We start from the raw sequence: 17,951 nt of genomic DNA, 5'->3' as shown, positions 1-17,951 counted from the left end.
GAAAAAGTCCTACAAAGCTACAAAGCTCAAAGTCCATTTCAAAAGGAGATATTTTATTTAACAGAAATCAATTTTCAAAAACTACAATGAACAATTGTGTGGACTACAACACATATTTTCCGGGATTTCTGATATCACAAATATCGACGAATGGGACGAGACCTGGTTCCGCTGCACTAGAGAAGGCACCTAACGGGTGTTATCACTACATTTCGGAGACACACTAGCTTTCCCAATGCAGACAAACTTTGAGTGGTTACAATCATCCTCAATTGTAAAAGAATTGTAAAAGAACAGTGTAAATCGTGCACAAATTGATTTCATTTTGACAATATTTACACCGAAGCTCACAGCAGGGGGGGATATGGTAAGGGGCATGACATTTCCCGACCAAGAGCCGAGTGCTGCCAATCACAACATACACACACTGGCCAACACACTAGCGACTTACAATTGCTATATATGTCAGAGGTTGCACGCCTCTGGAGCAATTTGGGGTTAAGTGTCTTGCTCAGTGACACATTGGTGTCTCACAGTGGATTCGAACCGAAGGCATGTGACTTATCCACTGCACCACCTCCCCTGTATATGTAAAATATGTGAAAAATAATGTTTTTCAAACAACCTACTATGAGAGCCTGTTCTAGTACACCCCCAGAAAACTATTCCAACTGTAAAGGCATTTGATATCCAATCTGATATTTACTTTAGTCATGGGCTACTTTATATGGTTATTATAATAATCTACTCAGATGGATATAGTGCCGTAAATGAATCATACTCTGAATTTTATAAATATTGAAAACTAGTGGCAAAGACCTTGCTCTATCTGGCAAACTGTTTCCACTAAAAAGTACATGATTAAGCATGCTGAGACATCTCTCAAGAGGCTTCCATTAAAATAGAGCAGCATCTCCCGTCCTGTCAGGATAACAAAGTTCCGCGTGTGAGTATGAGTGGCTCTAGTAACATCTAAACATGCGTCCAGTAATGTTAGGTGTTGAGAGAAAAATGACAGTTATTTGACGACTGGGACTGACGGAAGACTTCTGAAAAACGCTGAACAATAATAGTTCTCTCCTGTGATATCTACAGACTGAAGCATGCAAGAGCTTTGTGATGACGTAGATGGCAGACTCGCATCCGAGTTGGACCGTTCAAGAGGGCGGAGTATCTTGCGTCTATATTTGGTACAGAAAAAGACAAGCAAGCTACATTGATTCATTTTGTTAGAGTGGTGCAATATTAACTGATTTGTAGGCTAACACACTGTGACGATCGTGCACCAGAGAAACACAAGGTAATCCAAAACAAACAGTCCAAGGAGACAAACAAAACAAAAGAGGGAACCGGGAACTCGGAGGACTAGATAGCAAGGGTAAGTCTCAGGAGACGAGAACATTTGTAACACAAGGGGTAAGGACTCCATACAAACAACAGGTAAAGACAAGTATTTATATGGAGACTAATGAAAATAGATTGCCTGCACCTGGTGCAATTAATTGGAGTGTAATTACTGTGAAGACAGGACCAGACTAGAGGAATTATAGTGCCTATGGTGAAGTGCCCAAGGAGAAGTGAGCTCACTAGTGGACACCCAGAAAAACAGAGACTGACAGCGTGACAGTACCCCCTCCTCCATGGAGCAGCTGCCAGATGCTCCACCTGAAACCAAGGGAAAACCAACAGATAAAGAAACTAGGAGGGAGGTGGAGCGACGGAGGACTAGGGTGAGGGACGGAGGGCCAGAAAACATGATACACAGAGACAGGAGAACCAGGTAGAATGGAGAAACAGAGACAAACCAACCAGATAAAATGGGGAGACAGAGACAAGAGAAGTGTAACACAAAACAAGGAGTCCAGGAGGGTGATGGACCGGCGGAGGATCAGGGGGAGGCACGGAGGGCCAGGTCCAAAGGAGGAAACAGACAGAAAAACAAAAGAAATCAAAAACACAAAAACATAAGTCCATGAAGGACATCACGTGATGCCCACCAGGGTGGAGCAAAAGACCTCCACAACCATGTGGTCAAGGCAGAGGCCCCCCAGGGCAGAGCAGAAAACCCCACAACCGTGTGGTCAGGACGGAAGCCCCCCAGGGCGGAGCAGAAGACCACCACTTCCTTGTTGTCGAGGCCGGAGTCCCCCAGGGCGGAACAGAAGACCACCACGTCCTTGTGGTCAATGCCGGAGTCCCCCAGGGCGGAGCAGAAGACCACCACATCCTTGTGGTCAATGCCGGAGTCCCCCAGGGCGGAGCAGAAGACCACCACATACGTTTGGCCAGACCAACTGGAGGATGAAATCCTATGGTGTTTCTACTGGATTCCAGAAGATCGACGGTGACTAACACTGACTCTGGAAGGTCAACGGTGAATAACCCTGACTCCGGAAGGTCAACGGTGACTAAACCTGACTCTGGAAGGTCAACGGTGACTAAACCTGACTCCGGAAGGTCAACGGTGACTAACCCTGACTCCGGAAGGTCAACGGTGACTAACCCTGACTCTGGAGGGTCCACAAACACCTGACTCAACTCTGGAGGGTCAACCAGAACCTGACTCAACTCTGGAAAGTCAATGGGCACCTGACTCGACTCTGGAAGGTCAACCGGAATCTGACTTGATTCTGGGGAATCAACTGGAACTTGACTCGACTCTGGAAGGTCAACAGGAACTAGCCCTGACTCTGGAAGGTCGACGGTGACTAACCCTGACTCTGGAAGGTCGACGGTGACTAACCCTGACTCTGGAAGGTCGACGGTGACTAACCCTGACTCTGGAAGGTCGACGGTGACTAACCCTGACTCTGGAAGGTCAACGGTTGACTAACCCTGACTCCGGAGGGTCCACGAACACCTGACTCAACTCTGGAAAGTCAATGGGCACCCGACTCAACTCTGGAAGGTCAACCGGAATCTGACTTGATTCTGGGGAATCAACTGGAATGTGACTCGACTCTGGAAGGTCAACGGGAACTAGCCCTGACTCTGGAAGGTCGACGGTGACTAACCCTGACTCTGGAAGGTCGACGGTGACTAACCCTGACTCCGGAGAGTCCACGAACACCTGACTCGTCTCTGGAGGGTCAACCGGAACCTGACTTGATTCTGGGGAATCAACTGGAACGTGACTCGACTCTGGAAAGTCAATATGCACCTGACTCGACTCTGGAAGGTCAACCGGAATCTGACTTGATTCTGGGGAATCAACTGGAACGTGACTCGACTCTGGAAGGTCAACAGGAATCTGACTTGATTCTGGGGAATCAACTGGAACGTGACTCGACTCTGGACAGTCAACTGGAATTTGGCTCGACTCTGGAAGATCGACGGTAACTAATCCTGACTCTGGAAGCTCGACGGTAACTAACCCTGACTCTGGAAGGTTGACAGTGACTAACCCTGACTCTGGAGGGTCCATGAACACCTGACTCGACTCTGGAGGGTCAACCGGAAACTGACTCAACTCAGGAAAGCCCACTGTAACTGCCATCCTCTGCAGTGGCTCCGGGCTGGCGGCCATCTTGTGCAGTGGTGCTGGCTCCGCAGACGTGACGTGAACAGTCTTGGGAATCTCTAGGATTTTTGACAGCCTGGAGAAATAATCCGAAAACATCTCTGCTGCCATCTTGGGCATTGGCGCTGAACTGGCGTCCATCTTGCCTCCTGGCGCTGGGTTGGCAGCCATCTTGTGCTGTGGCGCTGGACTGGCGGCCACTTTGTGCTTTGGCGCTGTGCTGGCGTCCATCTTGCCTCTTGGCAGTGGATTGGCAGCCATCTTGTGCTGTGGTGCTGGGCTGGCGGTCATCTTGCATAGCGGCGCTGGCTGATTTGATTTGTGCCTCCTCTCCCCTCTCTGTCTACAATGGGGAAACGGCGGCTCCCATTCGAACCCCGGTTCAATGGGAGGCCACAGTGGATATTGCTGCCGGACCTCCTCTCGACTACACACTCCGGAGCGACCTCCCCTGGTTCCATGGAACACAACTAGGCGAGTACCCTCAAATCCATTCCTCTCCTGTTTGATGGCTGGGGAGGAAATTGGAGCAGACATACCGCTGGATCTCTTTGATGGAGTCCTTCTGTGACGATGAAAGAAACCAGAGAAACACAAGGAGAGGGAGAAATCCAATTGCAGGTATGTTTTATTAACAAAAAAGGTAATCCAAAACAAACTGTCCAAGGAGACAAACAAAACAAAAGAGGGAACCGGGAACTCGGAAAGACGAGATAGCAAGGGTAAGTGTCAGGAGACGAGAACATTTGTAACAGAAAGGGTAAGGACTTCATACAAACAACAGGGAAAGACAGGTATTTATATGGAGACTAATGACAATAGATTGCCTGCACCTGGTGCAATTAATTGGAGTGCAATTACTGTGAAGACAGGACCAGAGTAGAGGAATTATAGTGCCTATGGTGAAGTGCCTAAGGAGAAGTGAGCTCACTAGTGGACAGTGACACCCAGGAAAACAGAGACTGACACCGTGAAACACACCTGTCTGCTTAGTGTCTGCTGAACTTTTACAACCAACACAAAACAATGTTTTTGTGTGAGATATAAAGCTTCCGCATTGCTCATGCTGGAAGTTACAAGAGAGAAATCAGACACTGCCACCAGTTTTATAAAACATTTTAAATATATATCTAATGTATTGTCAACATGAATTGATTTATTTCGTTTTTCAGTAGTTGGGATTTAAATACTGTTGCTTTTTCCGTTTAAAAAGTTAAAGATCTGACACTTTGTATCTTGTGTCAAACTTATGTCAATGTCGATACTTGTAAGTTACGTGCCACAGTTTTCATATCTTGGAACAGTGTGTGTCCTGTTTGTTATTTCTAGGGTCAATTGCTCCTTTTATTTCAAAATTGGAGCTTGTCGTCATGGAGATCGCTGTTCTAGATTGCACAATAAACCAACTTTCAGTCAGGTATGTTTACATCTCAAACTTTACACCCACATGTTTTTATTTCCTCCTCATTCCTTTTTGTTTCCTCCAAATTAGTTTATTGATTTTTAAAGTGAAACTAATTTCATATGTTTGCAATGTAGAATTTTAGGAGGAAAGAAATATATAATTGAATATATATACATTTACATTTCAGTATGTAAATTAATTGACAATTGATCATATTGTCATATATTGGCACACTTTTATTGCAATGGTTTTTTTTTTATTATAAATGAAAGTAGGATTGTATTTGCATATCCACTTTCCCATGTATGTTTTATTCTTTAAAGATTGATTACACTGCCCTTTAATGTAAGTTTTGTCACATATAACACATTTTACTTTGACTCTCAGTCACTTTACACATTCAGTTAACACGCCATTTCGTGTACAGAGTAATTTGTAGTTCATCCATAGTTTCAGAAGTGTATATGACTATTTTGACTTAAAGGATTAGTTCACTCCAGAATTAAAATTTCTTGATAATTTACTCACCCCCAATTTCATCCAAGATGTTCATGTCTTTCTTTCTTCAGTCTAAAAGAAATTAAAGTTTTCTGAGGAAAACCTTCCAAGATTTTTCATTATATAGTGGACTTTAGCGGGGACCAATGGGTTGAATGTCCGAATTGCAGTTTCAGTGCAGCTTCTAAGGGCTCTACACGATCCCCCCCAAGGAATAACGGTTTTATCTAGTGAAACCACAGATCATTTTCTAAAAAAAACAACGAAAAAAAAAAACAACAACTATACTTTTTAACCACAAATGCTCATCTTGCACTAGCTCTGCAACTTCACACATCTCATAATCACATTGGAAAGGTCATGTCTGATTTAGGTGGAAGTACCGCCCCAGTGTTTACAAAGTGACACAAAGACATATATATATATTTGTCATTCAACATAAAACAACCTTTGAACAGTCCTCCTTATCCACAATTGTAAACACCGGATCGGTAATTCTGTTCATCACGTGTGACCTTTCCAGTGTGATTAAGTAATACGTGAAGTTGTGGGCATAAATCACAGAGCTAGTGCAAGATTAAAGTTTGTGGTTAAAAAGTATATATATTTCTTTCTTTTCCTTTTCTTTTTTTTTTTTTAAAGAAAATTACCTATCATTTTGCAAGACAAGACCCTTATTCCTCGGGTGGGATCGTGTAGAGCCCTTTAAAGCTTCACTGAAACTGCTATTTGGACCTTAAACCCGTTGGTCCCCGTTGAAGTCCACTATATGGAGAACAGTCGTGGAATGTTTTCTTCAAAAACCTTAATTTCTTTGTGACGGAAGACATGAATATCCTGGATAACATGGGGGTGAGTAAAATATAAGGAAATTTTAATTCTGGAGTGAACTAATCCTTTAAAGCACCTGAGATTTGGGGCCTATACCATGAAGCCAGTTTAGCTGGCTAGCCAAGGAAGTTTCAGTTTAGTTTGTGCCATCCCTGGGTTTTTGGGCAACAAGAAATGTGCTTGGCCTTTAATGGTGTTCATTGCCATTGCAACTTATGTTCTTGCTATACGGGGCAGGCAGTAATATTGCAATTATTTTATATGATTTATATATTACTCATATAATTATTATACCCTTCATCCATTACACATTTTTAAATTAATAATTAAGCATTTAGTTTAATATACACATTTTGTTGCTTTGCAGCCTGAAATGAAGATGGACAGTTTTTGTTTTATCCAGCTGTATTTACTTAGTACAATGTATAACATTCAAGTGAAAGATGTAACATCGACATATCAGACAAAAAATAAATTAACAATCACTGAGTTGGAAACCCCCCCCCCCCCCCCCCCCAAAAAAATGACTTGTAAATAGGGATGCACGATAATATCGGCACAATATCGGTATCGGCCGATAAAAGCTTAAAATGACCATTATCGGTATCGGCCGATATGAATATTTCTGCCGATGAGCCAAACCGATATTCTCCAAGTGAAATAATTGACCTGTTTTTCAGATGTGAATGTCTGTCTACATTTGTAAAATAATAAATTTATGGTAGAATCAGTACAGAAGAGATACATGGATTTCTCTTCAGTAAAATTAAAGTTTAAATATATCAGTATATATTTGTATATATATCGATATCGGTATCGGCATCGGCCAAAATTATTTTGAAAATATCGGCATATCGAATATCGGCCAAAATCCAATATCGTGCATCCCTACTTGTAAACTCAATCAGGTGTAGCAAATCACCTTCTGAGTGACAGACAAAGCCATCTGGCTTTCAGCTGTGATCATTTTGATTGGCTCAGCATGAAAAGAGTTTTCCTGGAGCATTTCAGTGCTTGGTAGTGCAACTGATGCAAACAATCAACAATGGGTGGCAAGGCACTGTCAAAAGATCTCCGGGAGACACAAGTCAGGAAAAGGATACAAAAAATGATCAATACCTAAAAGCACAGTGAAGTCTATTATTAAGAAGTGGAAGCTATTTGGTACAAATCAGACCCTCCCTGGATCAGGACGTCACTCCAAACTGAATGAAAGAGCTGGAGGAAACTGATCAGAGAGGCGATCAAGAGACCTATAGCAACTCTGAAGCAGTTGCAGGAATCATAACAAAGAGTGATCATTGTGTGCATGTGACAACAATATCATCAATTCTCCACAAATGTGGCTTGTGCGGAAAAAAGCAATTTCTCAAGCAAGGCCACATGCAGTCACGGCTGAGCTTTGCCAAAACAGACCTTGAAGATTCTGAGGTCCGATGAGACTAGAATGTCATTATTTGGCCTCAACACCAACAATATGTCTGACAGAAATCCAATACAGCTCATCTTCCAAATAAAAGCATTGCTACAGTAAATCATGCAGGTGTTTCTCTGCAGCAGGGACTGGAAATTTTTTCATAATAGAAGGAAAAATGGATGGGGCAAAATACAGTCAAATTCTTGAGGAAAATGTGTTGCCCTCTGCCAGAAAGTTGTCAGTGGGAAGAAGGTTTACTGTTCAACATGTCAATGACTCAAAGCACACAGCAAAACTGAGCTCATAGCGGTTGAAGGAGAAAAAGGTGATTGTCCTTGAATGGTCTAGTCGGAGCCTAGACTGAACCCCACTGAAAATCTGTGGAATGACTTGAGGACTGTAGTCCACAAAGGCTTACCATCATTTTTAACTGATTTGAGCAGTTCTGCAAAGAAGATATTTCACTTTTATTTTTAATTTTTTTTTAAACTTCACATAAAACATTTATTTAGCAAGCTCACCTTTCTTTCTTTTTGTTTAAATTATATTAATGTACTGTATTATATTATATTATATGAATTAATATTAATGAGAACCAGTAGTGAAATGAATGCGATGGTTCACCCAAAAAATGAGGAGAAAAATAAGTCTTTCATTGTTTACTCACCCTCATTAGGCTAGTGACAATGCCCCTGAATTTTTGAGATACCCCTACCGGAGGTAGAACTAAACCCAACAATGTTTTTCCTCATCTCTAAGGTCTCCCATATATGAAATGGATTCTTGGCTAAAAATATTTTACTGCTAAGATTGTTAAATTAACATATATTGTTATACACCCCAAAATCAATAAAGGATTAAAATATAGCCTGTCCGCATGGGAGTTAAGGCATATAAACTAATGCAGATCAATCACACAAGCTCTGAGAGCTTTGAATCTTGACATGTTTGTAGATGGGAAGTTGATTTAACTACTAGAAAAGACTGGATGTGAATATCTTGATGTATGGAATAAATAGAGACATGTAAACACATATCTAAAATAAGCGGACATGCACAAATTTAATATCTATGCAGAATGTTTTCATTTACTTTGTGCTTGCTTTGCCTGGGATTATCATAGAAACACATTTGTTTGTTGGATTGTTGGCTTGTTGGAAAGGTGGGGTTGTGCTGAATCCAGCAATACCAAATATGTAAATATAGCATGACAAATAGGAGTGTTCTGTCACTCAATGTATGAGGTGTCCAAAATGAAAGAACACTGGACAAAATAGCCTCAAGTACAAATCACATTATCAGTGGTGAGAAGAATGTTGAGAAATTCAAATAAAAGATACATCTAATAATGAAATATTTCATATGGCACCTTGTATTATATGGAAACAAAGATTGAAATCAAAAGATAACACCTTACCATAGCACAAACACGAGACCACGTGCTCACGTGCTTGCCTGTACATATTAGTTATGTATTTTAATAAAGTAGAGAAGCATATTGAGTTTGGCCTTTCTCATCTTAGTCCATTATTCCACATTTTGTGGTATGTGACGAAAATACTATATACATATTCCTTATATTAATGAACTGTACATTTAATTTGATAATTTAATAGCATCTTAATATATTAAGCCATGTTAAGTGTTTTTTTCTACGCTTAGCTAGAGACTTTGCGCAAAAGTTCATATTCTGGTGTTCTGGCCACGTATTTGCCAGTCTTGTCTTTTTTTTGCAGGACCCTGTACGTTATAGTACTAAATTAGTTTTAATCATTTAATCACCACCACAGCGTCTTGTCTCCATTGGCAACATGTACGATTTGTGTTGATTGCAAGTGATGTCACCGGTAGCGGAGAGTTCAAGTAGCAATTGCAAGTGACATTGTAATTTAGTTTCTTTTTTCTTGTCTTCACCACCTAGCTTTATAAAATGTTGGGAAATTCAAACGAAAAGTAATACAACAATTAAACAAAATAAAAAATAAAGATTGCAAGTGTTGTCACTAGCGGAACTGCAAGTGTCTGAGAGTACAAGTCTGAGAGTGCAAGTACAAGCCTGCAGCCTGGCCCTCTTGGACCATTCTGGGTTCAACCCCCCATGATGTTACAACTGCAACACACCACTCATCCACATTGTCATCAGTGACAAAGTGGGTCATATTTGGACAGTCTGGGAAAGGGCAAGAGCAAAACTCTGTGCAGGTCTAGCCCACAGAAAGACACTGGCATTTGGTGGCATCGGTGCAGTTTCCGTCTTTACAGTAGAGGTGGGTGAGGTCTCTAACTCCTTTAGGTGCTGGTGCCTTCTGGAACATCACAGATTAAATGCAGCCACCTTCTCTGAGCCTCCATCCTCTACCAACTGGGATCCAGAGAAGAGGTTTGGCCAGGTGGCTGTGATGCCGCACTGCTGTTTGGTCCACGGCTCTCAGCACATGTTGCTGGAAGCCATCTTCTGTTGGGGGTAGATTTGCTGCTGACAAATCTGTGGTAGATGCTAGTGTGTACCTCAGCTCATCCAGGTTGGTGCAAGGATGCCCATCTTGGTGCCTCTTATTTGTCTTTCAAGATCTTTGATTGAGTGTTGGTGGTCATATCTATCAAAAACTATAACGACACAGCTGTTACCTTCCTTTCCCATTAAAGTTGCAATCTTTTTCCAGACACACTCACCCAGGTCATTGAACGTTTGAAAGGCTGAATCATTGAGACTTTGAAGAAGATCCATGCCATCAATGATATATGCTAATGGTTATTTTACACTTGGCAGCTGTTGTTGTTTTCTTTATGCTTCCATCATCAAAAAACAAAGAGGGTGGGACAAAATCATGTTTAATCTGAGATACGAGATTTTTATGACTTAGGAGTGGGGAGATACGAGGTTACGCACTCATTGATAAGAATGATACAGACACAGACGTCACTGCTGCCAGCAGTGTTCATCAAAGTCTGTGGTCGCGTCGAGCCTTTTGACAAGAGATAAGGCTTTAAGGGGTAACTAAACCCCTGGTCAGAGCCTGACTCCACCCACTGGCAATATTTGAAAAATGCTGAAAAGTGGGCAGAGCACAGCGGAGATAGAGGGGACAAACCGAGAACAGGGCTGAGCGGGTGGGGCATGAACCTGAGACCCGCAGTGACAGATTAATTGACAACTGTTGTCAGAGTCACTAAAATGGAGAGTGACTCTAGTGACGCAAGTAGTTTTGCAACAGGGCGTTCATTTGAAGTAGAGGACTTTTCTCCCCCACCTTCACCTGAAGTGGAGGATGGCGAAGGTGTCTGAGGACACAGGGCCAGGGCCTGAGCCATATCAATTCAAGCCGCTGGCTCAAACTGCGGTCTTAACTCCCAGATTCTGATAGGCATCCGAAGATGCTAGCGAAGCAGCCGCGCAAGAGAGAATGGGGCCAGTCTCCGAGTAAGGCACTGCGTCGCTTTTCAGCGTGAGCTGTGTGGAGAAAGCCCATTTCCACCTCCATTGCATTGGAGAAGCAATTCCGTGTAAAATGCAGTTTGCACACTCCACCTCTAGGGGGGAACTCACAGTCTTTCAGGCCAAGTGCATGCAACCACTGGTGCCTAATTTTCAAGTCTGCTGGAAAACTATACAGTCCGTGCTGTTGCAACCAGCACGTACCATCCTGTAAATAAATCTATGCTAACTTGAAGCTATCCTAACTGATGCAATACTATGCTACTAACTAACTGTGCTTCTAACAATACTAAGGTTATACTAACAACTATGCTAATTAACAACATAGGCTACACAAAATAATCTAAATAACTATATAAATGCTATGCTAAATAGATGCTAAAATACTCTATCCTGATCATTTTCAATACTCGCAATTCCAACTCATGACTCACTACAGTGATTTTGACGGAACAAGATGGTTTGATACTGCCAAGGGCGTGGTAGCTCACACCAAGGGCATGGTGAGATGGTAACCGCGTACCACCGCAAACATAGGAATAGGAATAGGAAAAATCTAAAAATTAAGGCAAAAATGTATCTGCCGCAAACAAAGTCGACGGTCGCGTTGAGCCTTTTGACAAGAGAAAAGGCTTCAGTAGTTAACCAAAGCTAACTGTAGTTACATACATCTTCCTAAACTCTATTTAAACATTTAAGAGCTATAAAAGTGAAGCAGAACAAAAAACGATGAGGTGACTAGGCTGTAATAGGCGGAAATTAGCCTAATCTGCGCACAAAGTTACTTTCGTGGTTCGAAGGCTTCCTTCTGCACCGAAGCATTACAGCTATGGATTTTTAACAAAACAAGCCTACTTAAATGTTTCTAAACTAACTTTTTTCATTTGTTATTGTAAGAAAAAAAAAACAGAGTTATGCAAAGAGGCTTACTTGGCGCCAGTAGACAGACTTTTTTTCTCCCATAAATAAAACCTGTTAGTTTACTTGGGGCATTTTACATGCACAGTGCCAACTTTGAGTCAGTAACATAATAATAAAAACAATAATTTAATGCTGGTTACCAAAACATTTAATTCAATACAAGTAGAATTAGAAATTAGATACATTTTAAAACTTCAATGCACATGTATAATAAGCCTAGTAATAATAACCCTAATACTATCGATCATAACATATTTCTACAGAGACTGGAAAACTGGGTCGGGCTTTCTGGGATGGTACTCAAATGGTTCAGGTCATACTTAGAAGGGAGAGGCTATTATGTGAGTCTAGGAGAGCATAAGTCTAAGTGGACGTCCATGACATGTGGAGTCCCACAAGGGTCAATTCTTGCACCGCTCTTGTTTAGACTGTATATGCTTCCACTAAGTCAAATAATGAGAAAGAACCAAATTGCCTATCACAGCTATTCTGATGATACCCAGATTAGCCTTATCTCCAAATTACTACAGCCCAATAGGAGGATCTTTGATGATATCTTTGTACGCATGTGCGAGTAGTTGTGTTGCAACAAAACAAACAGTATGGCGGCTGTAAAGACGTGACGAGCACTTTCAAGAGAGTTAGCGGGCGAAATCCTCAATATATAAGCACTTTAACATCAGAAGACCAGAGGAGGTTTGGAGAGAAGCTCAAAATTTGTATTGGTGACAAAATCAAACGTATTCAAAGCCCATATGAGATCTGGGATGACAAAAAACATTGGTCCGACTCGCCCGTATCTTGGCCACCAATCTGTTGAGACATTTATTCTTATTTAATAGAAACCTCTGGACCCTTCACTCATGAAAGATTAAAGGCTTTCAAAAGTCTGGAGGCCTATGATTATTTTGTTTCTCGAAAAGTTGGGCCGATCTTTTCTGTCAAACAGAAAGCAGTGATCGTGCTAAAAACAGAGGTTGGACCTGGACAAGCAGAGTCACAGCGTGATTCACATCTCCCGTGGGTGATCGCCAAAGAGAACGGCGAAATAATCACTGCTCACTGCGACTGCAAAGCCGGCTAAGTCTTCATTGATCAGTGTTCTTATTTACTTATTTATTTATTGAAAATTTAGTGACTGTTGTACCAATTCAATTGTGTTCAGTGTGAGACTTTCAATGGCGTCTGTACTAATGGTGAAAAATTGTATATCACAGCTTACACATTTCTCCTTTCAAATACAGCCTTGGAGAAACATGCAGTCATGTAACAGCTTTAATGTTTAAAGTAGAAGCAGCTGTCAGGATAGAACTTACAAATGCTGCATGTACAAGTGAGGCTTGCAGCAAAGCACAGCTACAGAATGATGTGAGGAACATAGTCTGGGTGCTGTGGATTGCGGTTTGGGACACCTGAATCAGAAAGCGAAAACATATGACTCGGTTGATTTGACTCAGTTTTATTTATTTTTATTCAATCTTCTATAAATACATAGTCACTAAGACTTACCATGAACAAAATGTGCCTCACAAACTTGAACAGAAGCTGCAGGCTTTCTTCGGAGCGTCCAGGTTCAATCGCCTAATTGCATGCAACCATTTCTTTCGTTTTTCGCTATCCTTTTCGGAGGGAATTCGGAAAAACTTTTTATCAGGCCCCCAATTAACCGTACAATCGACCACACAGCAAGAGTGAACCATCCTCTTCTCTAAATCCTCCTCCAAACGTGCAAAACAATCAAATTACAGGTATCTAGCGGTGTTTCCTGCCACACGATTCCCATGATGCAACGCGACAAACATAAACAATGACGTCACAAAAGATCCGCCTATTGACTCCCTCTGCCAATGCATTGATAAAATGAATAGTTGGATGTGCCAGAGCTTTCTTCAGTTAAACAAGGAAAAAACTGAAGTCATTACATTTGGAAACAAAGATGAAGTGTTCAAGGTGAATGCATACCTTGACTCTAGGGGTCTCACAACAAAAAATCAAGTCAGGAATCTTGGTGTGATTCTGGAGACGGACCTTAGTTTCAGTAGTCATGTCAAAGCAGTAACTAAATCAGCATACTATCATCTAAAAAACATTGCAAGAATTAGAGGTTTTGTTTCAAGCCAAGACTTGGAGAAACTTGTTCATGCCTTTATCACCAGCAGGGTGGACTATTGTAATGGGCTCCTCGCCGGCCTTCCCAAAAAGACCATTAGACAGCTGCAGCTCATCCAGAACGCTGCTGCCAGGATTCTGACTAGAACCAGAAAATCTGAGCATATCACACCAGTCCTCAGGTCCTTACACTGGCTTCCAGTTACATTTAGGTTTACATTTAGGTTTACATTTGATTTTAAAGTACCTTTACTCGTATATAAGTCACTAAATGACCTAGGACCGAAATATATTGCAGATATGCTCACTGCATATAAACCTAACAGAGCACTCGGATCATAAGGATCGAGTCAGTTAGAAATACCAAGGGTTCACACAAAACAAGGGGAGTCCTCCTTTAGTTACTATGCTGCCCGCAGTTGGAATCATCTTCCAGAAGAGATCAGATGTGCTAAAGCATTATTCACATTTAAATCTAGACTCAAAATTCATCTGTTTAGCTGTGCATTTATTGAATGAGCACTGTGCAATGTCCGAACTGATTGTACTATATTTTCACTGTTTTTTTTAAAAATGTAAAATCATTTTCTAACTGTTTTTAAATTCATTTTAGTTAAGTAGTTTTTTTTTTCATAATTTTAAAAGTTTTAAAATTGCTTGTCTTTATTTTTATTATTTTTCTTCATGATTATTTTACTTTATTTTATGTAAAGCACTTTGAATTACCATTGTGTATGAAATGTGCTATATAAATAAACTTGCCTTGCCTTGCCTTGTAATAAGTAGACATTTAAAATACATCAATAACTGATATCATAGTTTAAAACAGATAAAATCAGAGTTAAGGCTTGCTTTATGTGTTGCTCGACGAGGATTTCTCTATCGTTGTGACTTAAAATCCTGAGGACACAAAATGGCGTGGAAGCTCCTGCCGCGGAGTGAAAAAGAGGTGGAGTTACGAGGATTCTCAGACAGTTGATGTGTCCAATGGAGTTAAGAGATTTGCTCTCAATCTATTTTCAACACTTTAGATTGTTTACCACGTGGGGTTTGACCAATAGCATTGAACTGTGAAAAAATATGAAATAGACAAAATTTTACCATGCAAGCATTCTGCCCGACAGTGACGATATTTTAATAAAGGTGTTCCATTCCAATGTTAACCTGATTCAATTGGATCTGTGTTTCTTATGAATTGTTTAGTATACTGTGCCTTATGAAATGTATCATCATTAAATGTATCATAAATGTAGATCAGCACTTACCTAATGTAAGTTACTTTGCAGTAACAATGAATTTGTCAACATTCTTCTCACCACTGATAATGTGATTTGTGCTTGAGGCTATTTTGTTCAAACATGTCAAGATTCAAAGCTCTCAGAGCTTGTGTGATTGATCTGCATTAGTTTATATGCCTTAACTCCCATACGGACAGGCTATATTTTAATCCCTTATTGGTGTTGTGGTGTATAACAATATCTGTTAATTTAACAATCTTAGCAGTAAAATATTTTTAGCCAAGAATCCATTTCATATGTGGGAGACCTTAGAGATGAGGAAAAACATTGTTGGGTTTAGTTCTACCTCCGGTAGGGGTATCTCGAAAACTAAAGCACTTTTTGACCATTTGTCACTAGCCTACATGTCATTCAAAACCAGTATGACTTTCTTTTCTTTTTTATTTGAACGCAAAAAGAAGATATGATGAATGTAAAGTCCAAACAACATTGAACCACACTGGCTTGGTATGGACAAAAAATATATATATATATCATACAGGTTTGAAACAACATGAAGGTCAGTAAATGATGTCAGAACTTTTGGGGTGAACTGTTCCTTTAAGTTATTACTTCTACATTTTGCAATGTATCGATTATGTCTGATCGATTATGTTTTCAACAGGAAGTCTTTACAGAAATGGAAGAGAAGTATGGAGATGTGGAGGAATGTGTGTGATAACCTTGGTGATCATTTGGTTGGAAATGTTTATGTGAAGGTAGTGTAGAATTTGAGTGTTTATTAATGTTTTGTGCTTTTTTGCTTGATAGAACAGGCACATGAAATATTTATTTTAAGATTTCAAACAATGTAGCTATAACAGCCTGCTTTAGAATTATGCTTGTAAATGTTTAATGCTGTTTTATAACAAAGTTCGGGAGGAGCAGTCACAGTTCATTAACCTGATTAACACAAGTGGAGACCAATCAGTAATCAACTCATGACAAGGTATACATAACAGCAGAACCTACCTCTGTTCATTGACAGTTTTCAGCATCCCTCCTCCACCCCATTTCTCCTCACTTATAGATCCATCTACTCCTACCACAACCGGGGGGAGTACTCTGGGTGCGGGCCACATCCCGAGCTCGGAGCCCTCCACCCAGACAGAACGCCAAATATGCATAAACTTACGGTATTAATATGCGTAGATGTGAACTCGTGAAATCACCAACTTTGTTTTATTGTCTGAACAGTTTCGGAGGGAAGAGGATGCTGAGAAGGCTGTATTGGACTTAAATAATCGCTGGTTTAATAGACAACCAATACACGCTGAGCTCTCACCAGTTACAGACTTTAGAGAAGCCTGCTGTAGGCAGTATGAAATGGGGTCAGTGTTTCAAACTTTATTTATTCAGTTATTTCATTGAGAAACAAGGATATTTTAATGTCACTTTTTAAGGATTGAAATCTGTTCACTAAATTCTTGCCAAAGCAGACTAACAAACTTCAGTTCTGCTGTTCTGACATTGAAATGGCCAATGAAGGGTTTTTTGTTTTTAAAGACGGGTGGGCTTATAGTTATTGCTTATATAGTAATATAGGCCAGCTATATATTTTACATTACAGAAATTTATTAAATATATTTTAAGATATATTAATATATCTAAAGTGAACTGACTGTCTTTAGAAAAGTTGTGATGCAGCTTTTTTTTTTTTTTAACCATCTCATCTCACCACAGGGAGTGCACTAGAGGTGGTTTCTGTAATTCCATGCACTTGAAACCCATTTCTCGAAAGCTGAGGAGAGAGCTTTATGGTCGTCGTAGAAAAAGGTACTGAAGCCCTTCTTTATCAAAGGCCGGTCTAGTGCCTTTCATTAGAGTTGACATTTTTTGTTGTTGTAACAAAAATGATTTTACCATTAGACATCGTTCCAGGTCAAGATCTCGTGAAAGACACTCGTTCTCGTGAACGCAGCCGTGGAGGTCGTGAGAGGAGAAGATCAAGAGATCATGAACGTTCTGGAAGATTTTGAGCCATCACAGTTTTGCTGCCTATGTTTTGTTGCTTGTCATCAACCAATTTCCAGCATTTGTGAGAAATCGGATTCCATCGTTTGCTTGAAACCCTTTTGTTTGTCACTTTATTTACCTTTTTACCTTTTTTTTAACCTTAAAAAAAGTTTTAAGATTTTTGTTTCTTAATAAAAGTGCATTTTTATAAATTGTCTGTGCCACAGGTTTATGTCTGTCTTGGGTTATTAAAACCTTAGTCATGATGATTCAGACCTGCAGGCTTTCAGTAAGTGTTGTAGGGGTGTGTCACACTGCATTTTTAATCATTATGTATTGCTCTTAAAACACAGTGGTATCAGTTTGGCGGCAGATTCAGTTTTATAGCACTTCAAAAAGACCAGGAGTCGAGTTTGCCTTCGTAGTATGGGTTGGGATATTGTTATAAAATTAAATCTTGCAGTGGTATGGATACAAATAGTATTTAAAAACACGAGTATAATGGAAATGTTTTTTTTTTTTTTTTTTTCATCATCTCAAAAATCAAGGTGCATAACCTATCAATGTTGACGGTGTGGCTG

General features: G+C 40.4%; 1 pseudogene; it reads left to right on the top strand.

The window, feature by feature from the left end:
- The first annotated feature begins 978 nt into the window (after positions 1-978).
- Positions 979-17,918, top strand: LOC113107290 (splicing factor U2AF 35 kDa subunit-like; annotated as a pseudogene).
- Positions 17,919-17,951: the final 33 nt, after the last annotated feature.

Source organism: Carassius auratus, chromosome 1 (genome assembly GCF_003368295.1).
Source record: "Carassius auratus strain Wakin chromosome 1, ASM336829v1, whole genome shotgun sequence".
Taxonomy (NCBI): Eukaryota; Metazoa; Chordata; class Actinopteri; order Cypriniformes; family Cyprinidae; genus Carassius; species Carassius auratus.
Note: the sequence above shows the minus strand (reverse complement) of the source record. Positions and strands in the feature narration are given on the sequence as shown.